The sequence below is a fragment of the Tenrec ecaudatus genome, unplaced genomic scaffold, assembly GCF_050624435.1.
Source record: "Tenrec ecaudatus isolate mTenEca1 unplaced genomic scaffold, mTenEca1.hap1 Scaffold_158, whole genome shotgun sequence".
Taxonomy (NCBI): Eukaryota; Metazoa; Chordata; class Mammalia; order Afrosoricida; family Tenrecidae; genus Tenrec; species Tenrec ecaudatus.
Genome location: NW_027458056.1, coordinates 18,183 through 37,578, shown reverse-complemented (window position 1 = coordinate 37,578; position 19,396 = coordinate 18,183). Strand labels below are relative to the sequence as shown.

Here is a 19,396-nt window from a genome sequence, read left to right as displayed (position 1 = left end):
TAAGAGGAGATGCCTGGAGGTTGGCAGTGGTGTGTGAGATTAAAAGGAAGAGAAAGAGAGAGGAAAAAAAAGAAGAGCCTGTTGAAACTGTAGTGGGAAAGAAGGAAGAGTGAGAAACAAAAGTAACAATATAGCTTAACCCCATCCCTGACCCTGGGGCTGGAGGGGTTTAAACCCTTCCACAATTCGGAGTTGAAGTGTGGCTGTGTTAAGATAAAGCCTTTGTGCCAGCTCCAGATGATCCCGTCTCTGGCTGAGACAGTGGTGGGGCTAAGGTTAGACCTTAGCCAGCCTTCACTGTGGTAAGACAAAGCCCCCAGCTCCTCAAAACCGAGTGGATATTTGCCTGTTTATCTTTATGACGCTCCTCCTGCAACCAGGCAGTGCACAACATCCCCCTTAGTGACTCTCCTGCGCTAATTTCTGCAGAGTCCCTCTGCTATGTGTTACTCAGTTGCCGTCTTGCCTGAAGTGCTCCCTGCCCCTCCAGCCAGCTTTCTCTCAGCCATTTTGACCTTCTGTCAGCCATTTTCACTAAGCAACTCTGAGAAATTCAAGGGGTGATTTTGTCCCTTGAGCTCAAAATATACATTAATCACATTTTCACCATTTCACACAAGAATAACCAAAGACTACAACCAATGAAAAGAATCCAAACTTTAACTTCCCATGTTCTTTCCAGAAAACTATCCAGTAAACTGCATGGCCATATCTGACTTCTGGCTAGCCAAAGAAGCACTATCATGAAGCAGAGATCAAACAAACATCCACTCTCCATCTTTATGATTCTTTTATCTAGTACTCCACTCCCAAGGGACCATAATGTGTTAGTCTGAGTAGACTAGAGAAACAAATTCATAGACACCCATCTGTGTGTAGAAAGAGCTCTATATACAAGAGCAGTTGAATATCACAAAAACATCCCACCCTAGTTCAAATCAAGTCCCTAAGTCTGATATTAGCACATATGTCTGACATCAATCTATAAAGTCCTCTTCAAACTCACAAAACATATGCAATGATACTGAATGCAGGAAGATCAGAGAGTAAAATATCTTGTGGATCCAGTGGCAGTCTAAGCATCTCAGTGCTGGTGTGGGTCTCCACGTGGCTCCTCCAGCTCTAAGGCTCTGGCTTTCATCAGCCTAGCTCCATGTGACTTGTCCGAAGGAAGACGATGCAGAGACTGTGTCTATCTGGCCTCCAGTGAGCTATTTATCTTCGTGGTGGGTCCAAATGAGGTCATCAAGCTATGACCTGATTGATAGGCTAGACTCTACCCCTCCACAAGTTGACACCAGATTGTGTAACTACCATAGGACCCATACTTCAGTGGTATTCGAGGTTACAGAACTCTTAGGGATCCTGCCCTTGCAGGCTCAGGGGTGCCACTTTGAGATCCTTATCCTACACTAGCTTCCAGCAACACCTAGGTCTCCACATTTGGACATGAGTTACCCTTGTTTCTGTATCTTCCCTAGTTCTTAGCCTCAGTGCAACTTACCCTGGAGAAAATCCTTGACAAAGAAGAGAAACCCATTTCCATGTTCAAATCTTAATCCACAAACAGGGATCACACTTCACTTGATGTGGGTGTCTCCTGGAAGACATACCTGCCTGCCTAGGTCATTTCCCCAAGATTCCTCCTTACAAACTCACACCTCTGGCCAGAGAGCATCTGTTCAGGAAGGTGTGCATGGCACAAGAAGCGGTACGGCTCTATAGCCACTATCTTGATTCTTTAATGCCAACTATGCGCACATCCATCCCTAGTTCAGTGTCCACATTAGTCTATACTTCAGATGAATACAAAGGGAACATGGGGCTGCTTCTGCTTCAAGGAAGTCATATCTGCCAATTAACCCAATCAGTGACATATAAGGGCCATACTCTGATTTTTTTTTTACCTTATATGGCCTGAAATCTCTCCTTAATGCTCTTGAATATCTTCTTCCTGCATTCTTGTTGATTTTAGAATGAAAAACTTATGCTCTCAGAAGTACCTACTCAGTGGTGAAGAATATCACACTGGTTTTACTCTGCCTCCCACACAACATGGGAGTCAGCCACATCCTTGTGCAGAAAGCAAGAATTCCTTAGAGCAGTCTGCTCTGTGGTGGGAGAAGGAATTTCTTCTGTTCGGAAAGTGCTAACCCAGCAGTCACTGAGCAATGCTATGATTTAAGGAAACTGCCTAAATCTGTTCTGTTTAAAGCTGCACGGAGACCTGGTACTTCTGCAAGACATAAAACCCAGGGATAGGAGGGAGGAATCCAGACTCAGGACCTAAATCAAAAGGGCTGCCCGAGGGAGATGTTGCAGAATGCTCTTTGACATTGCTCTCCTGCTGCATCATGGTATGAGGGAAAAGGGATTTCCCTACTGAAATGTTCTCTATCCCACAATTAAGAATGGCTGAAGCTGTCATGTCAGACACTACTTGGTCTTATAGAACAACACCTGGGAGGCAGGCATCACAATTGCCCCATTTTATAGATGAGGAGCATGAGGCTCAGAGATGAGCATGCCATCCAGGGACATACAGTTATGGAGGTCTGTGTGACCCCAGAATCTCAAACACATATCTCTGTTTCTTATCCCTCTTGAACCCCTGGACAACAGTCAGGTGACTCAGAGAGGACAGGTTTGTGAAAGATGCTGACGGTTATGGTTGCAGTCATCAGAAAGATAATACTTAATGTGGTTCATAATTTATTTGTCCTATTTTACCTGGTAATGAGTCCAAGGATCACTCAGTTCGATGGGAGTAGAAGATTTCGGAAGTGAATTGGGTCTATGACTGAACAGGCTAAGCTGGAATTCCTCAAGACTTACTCTGCCATCTCCATCTTGATCCAATTTGTTAAACAAATCTTCCATTTCCTAAACAAAAGTCATACACCTGGATCAGAACACATGTTTTGCTTGATGCAGAGGTTCCACAAACAGGCAGCTCAACCCAGATGTCACCATTGGGCCTCCTGCTTCTCCAAACTTTTGGATCAAGCATTCAACAAGGGCAGCTTGCTCATCTTCATCCACATTCAAAATTGTCTAGGTCCCAACTGGCTGTATTTCCAAAATATTTTTCCTTATCAGTCTCAAGGGAAATCTATACTACCATGTCTGTTTTAGTTCCATAATCAGTAGCTGAGTCATTCAAACTGCCTGAACTCCATAAATAACTTATTTCCTATCTGCTGTGGCTGGGAACTTGCAGTATGTTGGTGGAAGATGTACCCACAAAAACCAGCCTGGCTCCAGTGGGTCACAGGATAATAGCAGCTAGGCCAAGAGCGCTTTAATGAAGAGTGAGGACTGCAATATAACACTCCACCTCTATTCCCATCTGATGAGACTACAGACAGGTTCTAAAGAGGCCTTACTTGGCCGTAGTACAATCAGCCTGGCAGGCAGGGAACGGTGATCTTGAGTGACTGTGTCTAAGAGTGCCTGGCACAACTGCCCTACAGTGGTGAGAGTTTATCACAATGGGGGGGGGGGTCTGAGATATATTCTTTGACAGGAGTTTTGAAGCCAGTCAAGAGTTTTAATGAGAAATTGATATGTCTGAATCATAGTCTAAAAGAGGGTGAGAGTTTTCAGACCAAACATTTCAAAGAAAAGTGGTTGAGACAGGTCAGTCTCAGGCTTTCTCTCACCTCTTTCTCAAGGTCTTGTAGCCCAATGGTTTGACAGACCAGAGTCAGCTCTTGCATACTGAGGAAACCACTGCTGCCAACGCCAAGCTCTTCCCAGATTATCTGGGCTTGGATCTCAGGGGTATGAAAGGAGGGGCTGCTGAGCTCCAGAGGGCTCCAGACTTGAAGTTGGCCTGAAATAAAGGGAAGATAGTTAAACGTGGTACCACTTGAAGAATTTAGGAGAAGTGTACCAACACCAGTAAGGTTTTCTAAATTAAGGAGGAACAACTGGATAGAGGGATGGATAGATACACGACAGGACATGATGGACATATATATATTAGGTAGAAAGACTCTAAACTTATTTTAGTTGTTGTTCAGTGCTACTGAGTCATTTCCAACTCATAGTGACCCTAAGTACAACACAACGAAACACTGCCTGGCCCTGTGCCATGCTCACAATTGTTCATATGTTCAAGGCCCTTGTTGCAGCCACTGTGTCAATTCATCTTTCCGAGGGCTTCCTCTTTTCATAGTTACTGGTCTCTCGTGATAACATGCACAGGGAAAGAAGATGAAGTCTTGGCATCCTTGCCTCTAATGAGCTTCCCTGCTCTACTTCTTCCAAGACAGATTTGTTTTTTGTAGTTTGTGGTACTTTCAATATCCTTTGCTAGCACCATAGCTCAAATGCATAAATTATTCTTCAGTCTTCCTTATTCAATATCCAATTTCCATGTGTACGCAAGGGAAGTGAAAAGGTTCATGAGGGAACTGAAATGATACAGTCAAAATGGTATCATGGCTTGGGTCAGGCACACATTAGTCCTCAAAGTAACATCCTTACTTTTTAACAGTTTAAAGAGATCTTGTGCATATTTATCTAATGTATCGCATCATTTAATCTCCTGACTGCTGCTTTCATGAGCACTGATTGCAGATCCAAGCAAGGCGAAATCCTTGATAACTTCAATCTCTACTCGATTTATCAAGTTACCTATTGGTCCAGTTGTGGGGATTTTGATCTATTTTATATTGGGATGTAATCTATACTAAAGGCTTTAATCCTCGATCTTCATCAGAAATTACTTCAAGTCCTCCTGATTTTCATCAAGTAAGATCATGTCATCTGCACATCACAAATTGTTATTATGTTTTTCTAATCATTGCCATTCTTCTTCATGAAATGCAGCTTTTCTGATGATGTGCTCAGCACACAGAGTGAAGAAGTGTGGTGAGAGGACACAGCCCTGATGCACACCTTTCCTGATTTTAAACTGAGTAGGATATCCTTGTTTGTACCCACAACTGTCTCATGGTCCATGCACAAGTTTTACATGAGCACAATGAAGTGGTCTGGAATTCCCATTCTTCTCATGGCTATCCAAACTGTTATGATTCACACATGAGATAGTTTAGCCTACTGAATAAAACACAAGCAACCTCTGGTGTACTCTGCTTTCAGCCAAGATCCACTGACATCAGCAATGGTATCCCTTGTTCCACATCCTCATTTAAATCTGGCTTCAATGTCTATCAGGGTCACATATGGGTGATCTCTTTAAAAAGACACAGTACTTATGGGTGGTATTTATTAGTTTGGGGGCTAATGTGTTATTTAGCTATAAAGAGACTTCAGGGTGAGTTTTGGTTCAAGGTTTAAAGATTATTTCATATCAATAATGTTAAGTCTTCCAGATCAGATCTATCTTTTATTGTTTTTATATAATAGGAATTTATGGTTTTATTATCAGGAGCCATCTACAATGGAACTAATTAGGTAATGGTAGCCATCTAGTTCTGGTCTCAGGTAAATGTGGATATGATTTTTGGATTGGATTCTTCTTCGGGTCTTTAGTTTCCATCTTACTCTTTGGTTCACTTTAAGTAGAACTTTAAGTTGTACCTTAGGTGACCAGTCATAAGCTTTTGAAACTCCAGAAAAAATTCAACAAACTAAAAAGTAGAACATAACTTCATAAACTAAATTATACTGAATGAATGAGATGTCCCAAAAGACTATGGCTTTAATCCTTCAAATCTAAAATTTATTTATCATTCTATTGGGGGCTTTTACAACTCTTGCAACAATCCATACAACCATTAGTTCAAGCACATTTTAGCACATATGTTGTCTTCATCCTTTTCAAAACAGTTTCTTTCTACTTGAGCCCTCGGTATCAGATCCTCCTTTTTTTCCCCCTCCCTCTTCCACCCTCCTATCCTCATAAACCCTTGACAAATGATAAATTATTGCTATTTTCATATCTTACACTGTCTGCTGTCTCCCTTCACTAATTTCTGTTGTTCCTCACCCTAGGGTGTGTGTGTGTGTGTGTGTGTTTACATTGATCATTTGGATCAGTTCCCCCTTTCTCCCTCTACTGTCCCCAACCCTCCTGGTATCGCTACTCTCATTATTGTTCTAGCCAGATTTGTAGGTAGAACTGGGGTCATGATAGTGGGGCTGGGGGAGGGAAGCATTAAAGAACTACAGGAATGTTGCATGTTTTATCAGTGCTATACTGCACCCTTGCTGGCTTGTTCCTTCCTTGTGAATCTATGGTGAGGGAATGTCCAATTGTCTACAGATGGGCTTTGGGTCTCCCATCCCTACCCCAGTGTTTGAATCAATATGATTGTTTGTTTGGGCCTTTCTGATGCTGGATACCTGATACTGTCTACATCTCATGATCACACAGGCTGGTGTGCTTCTTCCATGTGGACTTTTTTCGCTTCCCAGCTAGATGGCCGCTTTTTTATCTTCAAGTCTTTAAGACTCTAGGCACTAATATATTTTAATAGCTGGGCACCATCAGCTTTCTTCACCACATTAGCATATGCACCCATTTTGTCTTCAGCGATTGTTGTCGGGATGCTGAGCATCACAGAATGCCAGGTTATTAGAACAAAGTGTTCTTGCATTGAGGGAGGACTTGAGCCATGTTGAGTAATGTCCGTCTGCTACCTTATTATTTAACATATAAATATATGCACATAGATCTATGTCCCTATTGTTATATATAAATATATTTACACATGTACATGCCTGTATTTATGCATCTAAAATATCTTTTGCCTCAGTTATTTCCTCTATTTCCTTTTACTTTCCTCTTGTCCCACTATCATGTTTGACCTTCATTTGGCTTTCAGTAATTCTTCTTGACTACATTGCACTTGATCAACCCACCAGGCATTCTACAGCCTCCTTACCATCGATTTTAGATCATGTGTTATTCCCTTGTCCCTGAAAACCCCAAATCTTAATAATGAGTTATTGGGTTATATATAAGAAATATCCATACTTGTGTCTATGTGTTTTATTACACACATACAATCAAATACTTGCATTTATTTTAATTTTTAAAAATAATTTTACTGGGGGTTCGTACAACTCTTATCACAATCCATTGTGTCATGCATCCATTGTGTCATGCACATTTATACATTTGTTGCCATCATTATTCTCAAAGCATTTGCTTTCTACTTGAGCCCTTGGTGTCAGCTTATTTTGTCCCCTCCCTCCCCACCCATCCTCCCTCAAGAACTCTTCATAATTTATAAATTATTATTATTTTGTCATGTGTTACACTGTCCAATGTCTCTTCCACCCACTTTTCTGTTGTTCACTCCCCAGGGAAGGGGTTATATGTACCTTGAGATCAGTTCCCCCTTTCTACCCTACCTTCCACTTACCCTCCTGGTATCACTACTCTCATTATTGGTCCTGTGGAGTTCATCTGTCCTAGATTCCCAGTGTTTCCAGTTTCTATCTGTACCAGTGTACATCCTCTGGTCTAGCTGGATTTGTACAAGGGATCATGATGGGGGTGGGGGAGGGAAGCCTAAAGAACTAGAGGAAAGTTGCATGTTTCATCATTGCTATACTGCACCCTGACTGACTCATCTCCTCCCTGTGGCCATTCTGTAAGGGGATGTTCAGTTGCCTACATATGGGCTTTGGGTCCTCCTCACTCCTCCTCCTCATTCACAATATGATATTTTGTTCTTTGATGCCTGATACCTGATCCTATTGACACCTCATGATCACATACATGCATTTATATAAACACCTAGCTCAGTAGGTAGACCAACATTGACTTAATACTTTAATGCCTTACTTGCTGTATTAAGATATGTTTTATTCTGGCAGACCTGAATGGCATTATCAGTGAATATTATTGCAAGTTTTGCCTGATAACCAACTCTACTTCTTTAAGTAAATAGCATCCAGTCAGGTAAGGATTTATTCTATAAAAATGAATAATCTAGATATTGAGATATAGTTAGCCTACCCTTATTTAATCTCCCTCTCTCACTAGTGTTCAAAAAATTAGTACCATAGCTTAATTAATGACACTATAAACAAAAGGTCCTATGATACATGGAGAAGATTGATATCATTTGCTACCATAAACTAACAAGGATATCTCTAAGGTGAGCCAGAGGCAAATTAAAAACATAGATCTGGGAATGGATTTGGGGCTCGCACTTAATTTTAGCTCCAGGCTAAGAACAATTATTTCTGATGACATGGCCCTACTCATTACTCACCTTCACAAATGAAACACAGAAGATACGGTTGCATAGCGAAGTGCAGGGAAGAAATTAGATAGTGCCAGGCTATCATCATCTGGTTCTTAAAGGGTTGTTTTCAAATAAGCAGCAATTTAAGTGATATGTCAACTAAGCCCACATGGAAGAAGCACACCAACATCTATGACCTAAGGATTATAAATTATATAATCCAGATATTAAGGATGGAATACTATCAGAGCTTATATTGTGAGATTCTGGTGTGTAGAAGGCAATGGATGACATCAGAAGGCCAAAATATATTTGCAGGATCTACATAGGAAATAAGCCTTTGGTGATTTCCTTCTGACCATAATTGAGAGATGAGAATAAGCTGGTTATCAGACAGAGAATATTGGAGAGATGACTGTTGTAGATTAAAATGATAAACCTGACCTGATTGGTTAAAACTTTGCCACTTGATACATTTGACCTTGATTTGGTTTTTAATATTTTCTGTGTTTTTTTTAAATATTGGGTTTTATATCTGTTGTATTTTGTCATTGTGGGTAGCCTTCTTGACGCTTTTTATGTGTTTTTCAATGTTTTTTGGTATATGAAACACAGGATAAATGAAGCTAGAGAAACAACAATTAGAATAAGGGTTCCTGGGGATGCAGTGGGGGAAGTGGTGGGTGGGGTGCATTAGTAGGGGGAACTGATATCAAGGAGGAAGAAAAGACTCTGAAGTGGATTTTGGTCACAATACCACAATGCTGTTTAATGAGATTGAACTATGAAATGGTATGATGTCTGTATTAGCTCCTAAGAGAAGATTGGGGAGGGGGGGAGATTAAAAAAAAAAAAGCAACAACAGAGATTTCCGGCAAGATGGCGATGGAGTAATACATACCAGAGGAACTCTGCAGATTTCAGCCCAGGAGAGTTGCTTAGAGGGAATGTCAACACTGCTGGAATGCAGGAGGAGCATCATAATGATAAGTAGGCTAAGACCCACATGGTTTTGAGGGGCTGGGGGCTTTTGGCTTACCTCAGTGGAGGACGGCTGGATTTGACCTTGGCCCTGCCACTGTCTCTGCTGGAGCCTGGGACCATTTGGAGCCTGTACAGCGGCTTGGTCTCAACACAGCCACAGTTTGCCACCACCCACCTCGGGGCAAGGACTGGACCCTTGCAGCTCCTCTCTGTGCCCCCTCAGTCTTGGAGGGCTGCACAGGGGCCTTTTCTCAACACAGCCACAGCTTGCTGCTGCCGCCTCAGAGCAGGGACTAAACCCTTGCAGCTCCACTGGCGGGGGATCGGGACTCAGCTACATTTGTTACTTTGTTTCCATGTCTTCACTATATCCTCCCCTCCCCTGCCCCCCACAGGCTCAGCGGGCTTGATTTTTTTCCCTCCTCTTTCTCTTTCTTGGTCTCTCCAGACCACTCCCCTTAGCCTAGGGCATGTATGCCTGGGCCACACCCAGCTAGGTGAACTCCACCCTGTGTAGCTAGGGAGGCTGGGAAAGGGCCTGCCAACCTCCACCAGGGGATACTCTGCTAAAACATCTAACAGGGGAATTCCTACATGTGTGCCTGGAGTCCTAAGGTAGCTCAGCCAACACTCCTCAACCTTTCAAGCTGTTGTAGGAACCTCTGCCCAACCTCAGCAACACCAAAGCAGGCAACCCACCAGCCTTCTGGGTCACTTCCCTGAGAGGGAAGCTATAGGAGGATAAAGTGGTAGGTTAATTCCATAGTGAAATAAGCTATAGGCAGTTCGAAGAAGTTCTCCTGCAAGTCTCCCAGAGAGAGCCAGTGCTATACAACTCACAGGAAAATGGCACCTGGCTCATCTAAACCAACACAAGGCAAACAGCCATCAGCCCAAACGACCTCAACGAAACAACGGGAAAAACAAAAGGCAATGCCTGAAGATGGCCTGAACAGTCACAGAAAGGAATTTTCAGAATGCTACTTGGATTCATAGAGGATATGGGGCAACAATACAGAAAAAGGATGAAATGATAGAAGAGGTAAAAGCCATAAATAAAAGAGAAATACAGGAACTTAGGGAGGAGATAACAAAAACCAGTAGCAGACTCACGTAACTCAAGAATCGACTGGAGGAATCAGAGAACTGCATCAGTGACTTGGAGGGCAGCCAGGCAGACTTTAACAAATGCAAACAAAAATCTAATAAGATCATCAGAGAAGTTGAAGAAAACTTAAGAGTGATGTCTGATGTTATGAAGCGGAACAACATGAGAACTATTGGCTTACCGGAGGAAGACAACAAAGAAGTCATATGCAACAATAGTGAGAGAATTCTTGGAGGAAAGCTTCCCCAGCTTAGTGAATGAGAACCAGGCAACCATTTAGGAGGCTGAAAGAACCCCAGCAAGACTGCATCACAAGAAGAAGTCACCAAGGCACAAAAGAATTAAATTATGCAATTTAGAGGAAAAGGAGAAAATCATGAGTGCGGCTAGGGAAAAACAAGCAAGCAATCACATACAAAGGTTCCCAAATAAGAATATGCTCAGACCTATCAGCAGAATCTATGAAGAAGAGGAGAGAGTGGAATAACATATTCCCAAAATTGACGGAAAACAATGCAAACTCAAGAATACCTTACCCAGTCAAATTATCTATCAATATAGATGGAGAAGTAAGAGTCTTCCCAGACAAGGAAAAACTCAAAGAATACGTTAGAAGAAATCCAGCCTACAAAAGATCCTTGCAAACCCAGTATGGGCAGAAGAACAACACCCACCAAGCATAAATAAGAGCCCACCACATAGAACAACCTCACCCAGAGGGCAAAAAGAAAACAGACCTCAGATAGCACTGACTTAAATATGGAAAGACTTCAAAGGCTGCTGAGGTAATCTTTAAAAAAAAAGGCAAAAGAGGCATAGGGAAAAAGCTACGGTATACAAACATTCCTGGGGCAAGGACCACATAATATGGCAGGGACCAGACCAAACACAGGGGTACACATGGTACACAACTAAAACGGAGGTGGGGTAAGAAAAAAAATAATAATAAAGAAAAGGGTAGCGGGGGCACAGGACACTAACCCACCCAATGGGAGGGTACTATTTTTGTCTCCATAGGGAAAGAGGGACCAGATTTCAACCCGGTGCTCCAAGATGTGAATGCAACATGCCGGTGCGGAGTAGTGAATCAGTGGAGAGGTCTGGGGGGCTGGCCCCAACACCAACCAAATGGACACCTGCCCCTCCCCTCAGAAGAATTTATTTCAACGGACAGCACTGAATCTACAGCTCTGGAAAAGGGACATATCTGATCAGAGCATATGGGAGCATATGAAGGGGGAGGAGGAGAGAGTAGAGCACATCATGGACCACCAGGCCATGAGGTTGATATTCCCAATTAGAGCAGTCAGTCGACAGAGAGGATCACATGGCCAGCCCCACTATGAGACATGACGTCCCTCACTGACCCATATCTCTACAGAGGACAACACCAGAGACACAGTGTGGGTATTGCACCCAATCGGATCCCACCACATCGAGGCAAAATAATTAAGGGGTGTAACAGAACAGCAAGGGAATAGAGCGGCGAGGTCCCCAGTGAATGCTGAAGGTAGACTTTGGGGCCAGGGCATGATGCCCCAACAGACTGGACTGGAAAACACTTTTAAAGACCAACAAACAATCCTTGAACTAATTACAAGTTTTCTTTCTTGTTGTGTTTTGTTTTTTCTCATTAGTATGTTGTTATTTTGTTGTATATTGTTGCTTGGTTTTGCTCTGTCTTGTTTTTGTGCATGTTATTATCTCCACAGGTCTGTCTAAATAAGATAGGCTGGATGAACAATAGGAGAAAACAACGGGACCAATAGTTCCGTGGGACATGGGAGAGGGGGAGGTAAGGAAGTGGTGTTAACAAACCCAGGGACAAGGGAACAACAAGGGATCCAAATTGCTGGTGAGGAGGGTGTAGGAGGCCTGGTTGGGCATGATCAAGGGTAATGTGACTAAGAGGAATTGCCGAAACACTGGTGGGGACTGAGCATGAGAGTGGGACAGGAGGGAAGTCAAAGGAAATAGAGGAAAGAGCTGGGAGGCAAAGGGTTTTCATAGAGGTCTAGATAAAGACATGTACATATGCAAATATATTTGTACATGAGACTAGGGAAATAGATCTATGTGCATGTATTTATAGGTTTAGTATTAAGGTAGTAGAAGGACATTGGGACTCCACTCAAGTACTCCCTCAATGTAAGAATACTTTCTTCTTTTAAATTGGCATTTTATGATGCTCACCTTCCCGACACAACCGTTGAAGACAAAAAGGGTGAACAACCAAATGTGGTGAAGAAAGCTGATGGTGCCTGGCTATCAAAAAATATAGCATCTGGGGTCTAAAAGGTTTGAAGGTAAACAAGCGGCCATCTGGTTCAGAAGCAATAAAGCCCACATGGAAGAAGCACACCAGCCTGTGCGATTACAAAGTTTCAAGGGATCAGGTTTAAGGCATTATCAGAACAAAAATCTTACCATAGTGAATGAGCAGGGGAGTGCGGAGTGGAGACCCAAAGCCCATTTGTAGGTCACTGGACATACCCTTACAGAAGGGTCTTGGGGAGGAGACGAAACAGTCAGGGTGCGATGTAGCAACGTGAAAAAATACAACTTTCCTCTAGTTCCTAAATGCTTCCTCCCCCCACCCCACTGTCAAGATCTGAATCCTACCTTGCAAGCCTGACTAGACCAGAGGAGGTACACTGGTACAGATGGGAACTGGAAACACAGGAATCCAGGGCAGATGATCCCCTCAGGACCAGTGGTGTGAGTGGCGCTGCTGGGAGCATAGAGAGAGAGTGGGTTAGAAAGGGGGAACTGATTTCAAGGATCTACATGTGACCTCCTCCCTGGGGGACATACAACAGAAAAGTGGGGGTAGGGAGATGTGGGACAGAGCAAGATATGAGAAAATAATAACTTATAAATTATCAAAGGTTCATGAGGGAGGGGGGAGGGGGGAGAGAGGGTTAAAAATGAGGACCTGATGCCAGGGGCTTGGGTGGAGAGCAAATGTTTTGAGAATGATGAGGGCATTGAATGTACAAATGTGCTTTACAAAATTGATGTATGTATGGATTGTGATTGGAGTTGTATGAGCCCCTAATAAAATGATCTTTTAAAACAAATAAGTAAATAAATAAACAATCACTGACATTAAAAAAGAAAATAAATAAAAAACACATATAGATTACATTGCTAAATGTCATCAAGTCAGTTTTGACTCATAGTGACACTTTGTACAACATAAGGAAACACTGCCTGGTCCTGCACCATCCTAAAACTCATTTTACAGCCACTGTGTCAATTAATCTCAATGCGAGTCATCTTTTCTGTTTACCCTATACTTCACCAAGCACAAAAACCCTACTCTGGTGTAACTATAGGAAAAGAGCTCACAGGAAACTGGTGTTCCAGAGGAGAGAATCCAGATCTGGGTTCAGTATAGCAGCACACACACACACACACACACACACACACACACACACACACACACCACAATTTTTGCTTCTCTGGAGAACCCGGTGTAAAACATTTGGTTCCAAGAGTGATTCTAGAGAAACAAAGTTGTACAGATCAATTTTCTCAATTGGTTCCCAAGTCTGATCAGGTTTGAAGGTACTAATAACTGCCCCCATGCGTATAAAGGGCACTGTGAAATCGTGGTGTGCGGTGTGCTGTAGTGGTTACGCATTGGGCTCACCTCAGTGTCAGCAGTTCAAAACCACCAGGAAGAGAAAGATGAAGCTTTCTACTCCCATAACTAGTCTCAGAAATCCACAGAGGGCAGTTCTACCCTGTCTGACAGTCACTACTCGATGCACGCAGTGTATCACCACCCGCACATCAGGAATTGGTGGAAATTGATGCTCTAAGTGATAGCATGTTTGATATTCTTCTGCAATTGTTTCGGGGTAAGCAGTATGGAGAAGCTGATTATTTATCCTACTTACAAAAGATAAATTGGTAGAAGGAAAGACATGAACTCAGGACTTCAGAGTCAAAGATCAAAAAATGCATAAAAGACTTCAAAGTTTACATTTATTCTTTAAAAAAAAGGTTTTCTTTTTGTGGTAACAGAGGTGATATTACTGAAAAAATAAACTCAAGAGTAATATCCTAAGAATGATGAATTATAGTGCCAACTCAATTCTCAACCTCAAATGCTGTTAAATTGAGAATATTGATTGGGAACAAAACGGACTCTTACGCCTTGGGATGGGGAGATACAGGCAGATAATTAAGAAGACGGGTGGATTGAGCCCCCAATTTCCATAATGTTACTTTAGCTAAGAGCAGATTGTTTCCATCTGAAGAGATTGCTCCATCTTAATTCATGATCAGTAAAAAAAACTATTATCCCTTCCCACCACATGAAAAGATTAACTCAATAGTGCATGCTGATATGAATCCTGGGCATTTACTGGAGCCTTGCTTGAGGAGATGCTTTAAAAGATACTGATAAATGTTTCCAGTTAATGAATTCACCACCCATTATTGCTTCTAGACCTAAGACTAGACTTATGTTCCAGCAAGCTCTAAAAGATGACATATACATGGTGACCCAGGCAGAGGTACACTATACTCCAAAAGAATTTCCAGAAACGTAGAGAATATAGATATAAGAATGGCTAATAATGGTGTGTAGAACATAAAGTTGGATCAGTCTTAGTTTACTGATATGGGCCCACTAAGTGCAGAATATAAATTTAATGTTTCAATCTAAGACACTTTTTGGTTGATTCAGTGAAGCTGATTCGTGGGTTGTATGATGGCATAAATAAATCATGCTCAATGACAAGTCCAGTCAAAGTATATTGTAGCAGAAGGTATCCACAAGATTAAGGAGTTGGGCATGCTATAATGGATTAATCAGGATGGGTCTACAGACGCACATGGAGTAGAACTCACACCTTTACTGCAAGAGGAGGGAGCCCAATTGCAAATGTAGTCCCAGCATCTCTGAAGATTGCTATTTTATGTAAGTCACATTTCACTGTGGAAATGGACTTATTGGAATAGTGACACCTAACTACACTTGGGCTGATTGGGTTGCAGGGAAGTAGGGGCCAAATGGCAGCACTTAAGTGACAGAGACAGGTGGATGTGGCTACTGTAATGGACAGCTGAGTCAAAGTGGGAATCAGAACAGCTTGACTGTCATGGACTCATGGTATTGTCTACTCAGGCAGGAAGTCCTTGGGAGTGAAAAACATAGGAAACCTAATGAATATTTACTTGATCTGTCTAAGCAGAAAAAAAAATCTGGGTCAAGTGAACAGCAGTGAAACTCAAATGATTAGAAGAGTCATAATTGTTCAATCATTCCCTGAGGTGAGATAGTTTACAGACCCATAACCCATTAAAAAGAGCAGGGGCTATGTTTCCCTGTGGAAGGACCCCCACTATAATGACAAAATTTTCTGTTATTTTTTTGTCAGCCTTCCTCAAATGGATCATCAGCATTTTACAAGAGTGAGTGTTCACTGTGGGAAAAGAAATAATTAGATTTTTTTAGGGATTATTGGACACTGGCTCTAACTGAGACCAATTCTAGAAGGCCTAAAACATCACTGTGACCCACCATTTGGTGTGGGGGGACATGGAGGTCAATATTGTAACGGAGTCTCTTACTTCAAGTTCATCTTCAGGTGGGCTGGTGGCTCTCCAAACCCACCCTGTAGCAAATGAACCAGTTCCAGAATCCATTTTGTGTAAGTCAGATTTACATAACTGGAATACTCAGCAGCTAGCAGAACATCCACATTGGGTCCCTGAGGTGGGGAATAAGGATAAAATGGTAGGAAAAACCAAATGCCAAGAAGACGCCATTTAAACTGTCTAGGAAAATGGTAAGCTAAAAACAATATTGTATCTTCCCCCACACTTTCACCACTTACTCATCTCTCTCCCCTTTCCTTCATTTCACCATATTTTCCACCTTCTATTAGACCTCTCCCACATCACTAGACAAAGCCAACTAAGTGTTCATATCACTGGCACTACTACTAGGATTCTGAGGAAACAGCAATCAACCACAGAAAACCCAAAACATCAAGAAAAACAAATGTAAACAAATGGAAATTGCCCAGATCCAATAGAGAATTCTGAAAAAGAGGCCCTGGAACTATAAGAAACAGGATTCCGAAGAATGATTTAGACATGTAGGGAATACTCAGGAAAACAATAGAAGAAATCTTAAATCAAAGGGAATCTAAGAATATAAACAATGAGATAACAGAATTAGGCAACACAGTAAATGACTTGAGGAATAGATTTTCCTTCTGAAAAGGAAAATCAAATCAGTGAGCTCAAAGACGATCACTCTGACTATAACTGACAAGAAAAACCACCACCAAAAAACAACAAAAGAATCAAGAGAAATAATCTATGTCTCATTAAAAACCCTGAAAAAGAAGTAACAAAAATACATACAAAGAAAATAGTTTTGACAAACTATAAAAGAAAATTTTACCAACAACACAGGAGTACATAATTATTCAAAAAGTTAAGAAAACCAAAATGAGATAGAAGCTAAAAGAAAACCACCATGAAATATCAGAGCCAAATTCTCCAATTTGAAAAAAAAGGATAGAATCCTGAGGGCAGTTACAGAAAAAAGATGGGAGGTGGGGTCAGGGGAATGTATGTCTTGAAGAAGGCGACTACATTTCTATCAATGGTTAAACTGGCTGGAGAAAAACAATGAACAATACTCGTAAAGAATCCAATGGGAGAAAATGCCCGGTATTATGTTCCTACTTGGTTTCTATTCATCTAGTTTCCATCCAGACCTTGGTGAACCAGGCTATGCGCTGTAGACTACTGGGACCTTGAACTGTGTTTTCAAGGCACACATCTGTCCTACTGCTCGAACTGTTCACACTCACCTGTAGCCGTTTTAAGGAACAGACAGACTTTCTTGGACTTAATATTTATATGACTTAGTGTGAGAAGAAGCAGATGACTGCTATCCCAAGGTTATGGAATTGGTGGTCTTTGGACTGTGGTTCAGCTCTCTTGCTCTCAGGGTGCTCTATTAATGATGCCCATTCAATGTGGCCCGGGATTACCATATATTTACTACTTAATGCCCTTCTTTTTTCTTATGAAATGTATTCATCTGATAGGGATGATTCTGCTTCTGTGAATTACTGCAAATTTTGTCTTATCACTGATCCCACTGCTTGTTTATAAATAGTGTCTTGTTATGTACATGTCATTAATTCATATTTTACAGTCTGAAGCCTATCTATACTTAAATAATTTTTCTTCAGCATTTTAAAATGCTATATAATTGGCTAAATAAAAGACATTACCTTATGCCCTAGGGGGATGATTTATAAAGTTCTCTATCATAAAATCATAATAATCTCTGAAGTTAACCAGAGACATATAAACTATAGATATATGAATGGATTTGGGGTTCGCACTTAATTGTAGCCCAATGCATCCTAGCCTGGCCCCGCTCAATGCTTGCCCTCATGAAGAGGTCACTGCTAATATGAGGGCTGTAACAGCATGTGATAAAAAAACCAGTTGGTGCCCGACTATCAGACAGAATAGTGGCTGAGGTTTTAAAAGCTCGTCTTCAAACAGGTAGCTATGTGAGTGAAGCATCAACTAAGCCCACATGAGGAAACACACCTGCCTTTATAATCCAAGGATTGTAAATAACATCCAAATCTCAGGAGAAAATAGTATCAGAGCTTGAATTCTGGACATGTGGTTTACAGAAGGCTATGGAAGACAGTGAAAGCCAAAAATCCAATTGCAGGGTCGCTTGGATGGATTAAGCCTCTGGGGAATCTTCTTGGACCAAAGTCCTGGGATATTAAGAGCCTTGTTAGAGACAGAACACTGCAAAGTTGATTAAGTCCATTGTACTTAGGTTACATTTTAATATCTTGCTATTTGATCTCCCTTTTGACTCATTTTAAAGTTGTTTCAGTTTTTAATATTTTGCTTTTTTTCCTATGAAGTTTTTCTCTGTGTTCTAATCATTGTTTTCCAGTTTGTCTTTTCAATGATTTTCTGTATGTAAAGTCCAGGCTATGTAGATTCACAGAGGTAGTAACCGGCTTGATAATTGTGTAGAGCATGGTAGGAGTGATTGGTGGCAAATTAGGAAGTAACAACGAGTTCATGAGAAAATGCGCTGAAATTCATTGTGGTGATAACTGCAGAAACGTTCTTAATAGGATAGAACAATTGAATTGTATGATAGGTGAAATATGAGGGAGTACCCCCCCCCACCAACCCCAGACCAGAATTGCGCTGGGCAGAGTGGAGCTTTCATAGTACCCATGTTTCCTGCTAAGTATGCATCGAGCAACTTGCTCTGAGTTAGTGCACCCCGTGGCACTGGGAAGGTTTTCTCTGGTCACGGTGAATTTTTTCATAAAAGCAGTTTTGCTTGAAACCTTGCTTTTTGAGATGGCCAATTTAAGAAAACAGTGTGCAGTGGTGAAATTTTGTTTCCTACTCAAGGAAAAACACTGCAGAAACTGTTGTGATGTTGAAAACAGCTTACAAGGGCAGTGCTATGGGAAAAACTCAAGTGTTTTTCTCATTTCAAAAAAGGTAAAATATTGATTGATGACAAACCTCATTCTGGATGTTTGTCAACTTCCTGAATGAACGAAAACGTCAACTCATCATGCATTTGGAGTTTGCTCCACCAGGCAAGACTGTTAATCAAGCTTTCTATTTAGAGGATCCGAAAAGATTGCATAATAGTGTGTGATGAAAATGGTCTGATTTGTGGCAGACAGGGGACTGGTTCTGCCACCACGACAATGCCCCTGCTCACACAGCCATCTCAGTGTGCCAGTTTTTGGTAAAAACCAGCATGCCTCTTTTGCCCCACACACCTTATTCACCTGACCTCACTTTGTGTGACTTCTTTTTGTTTCTTTGAATGAAGAGGGAAATGAAAGAACAGAGATTTGAAGACAAAAGCAGAGATGAAGAAAAAAATTGGAGAGGTACTGTCAGCCTTCCAAACAGATGAGTTTGAAAAATGTTTCCAAGAATGGAATCACAGGTGTGACAAATGTATGAAGTGTAATGGAGAGTACTTTGACGGTGACATGGTTGTTTTGTAAAAAAATTTAAATACATAACTTTGAAAAAAAATCCATTTTTGGTAACTCCTTGTATCTTCCAATAAAACTATTTT

General features: G+C 41.5%; 1 pseudogene; it reads right to left on the bottom strand.

Annotated features, from left to right (window-relative positions):
* The window catches only part of LOC142436126 (ninein-like protein), a 91,225-nt pseudogene that overhangs the window by 66,991 nt on the left and 4,838 nt on the right, over nucleotides 1–19,396 (bottom strand).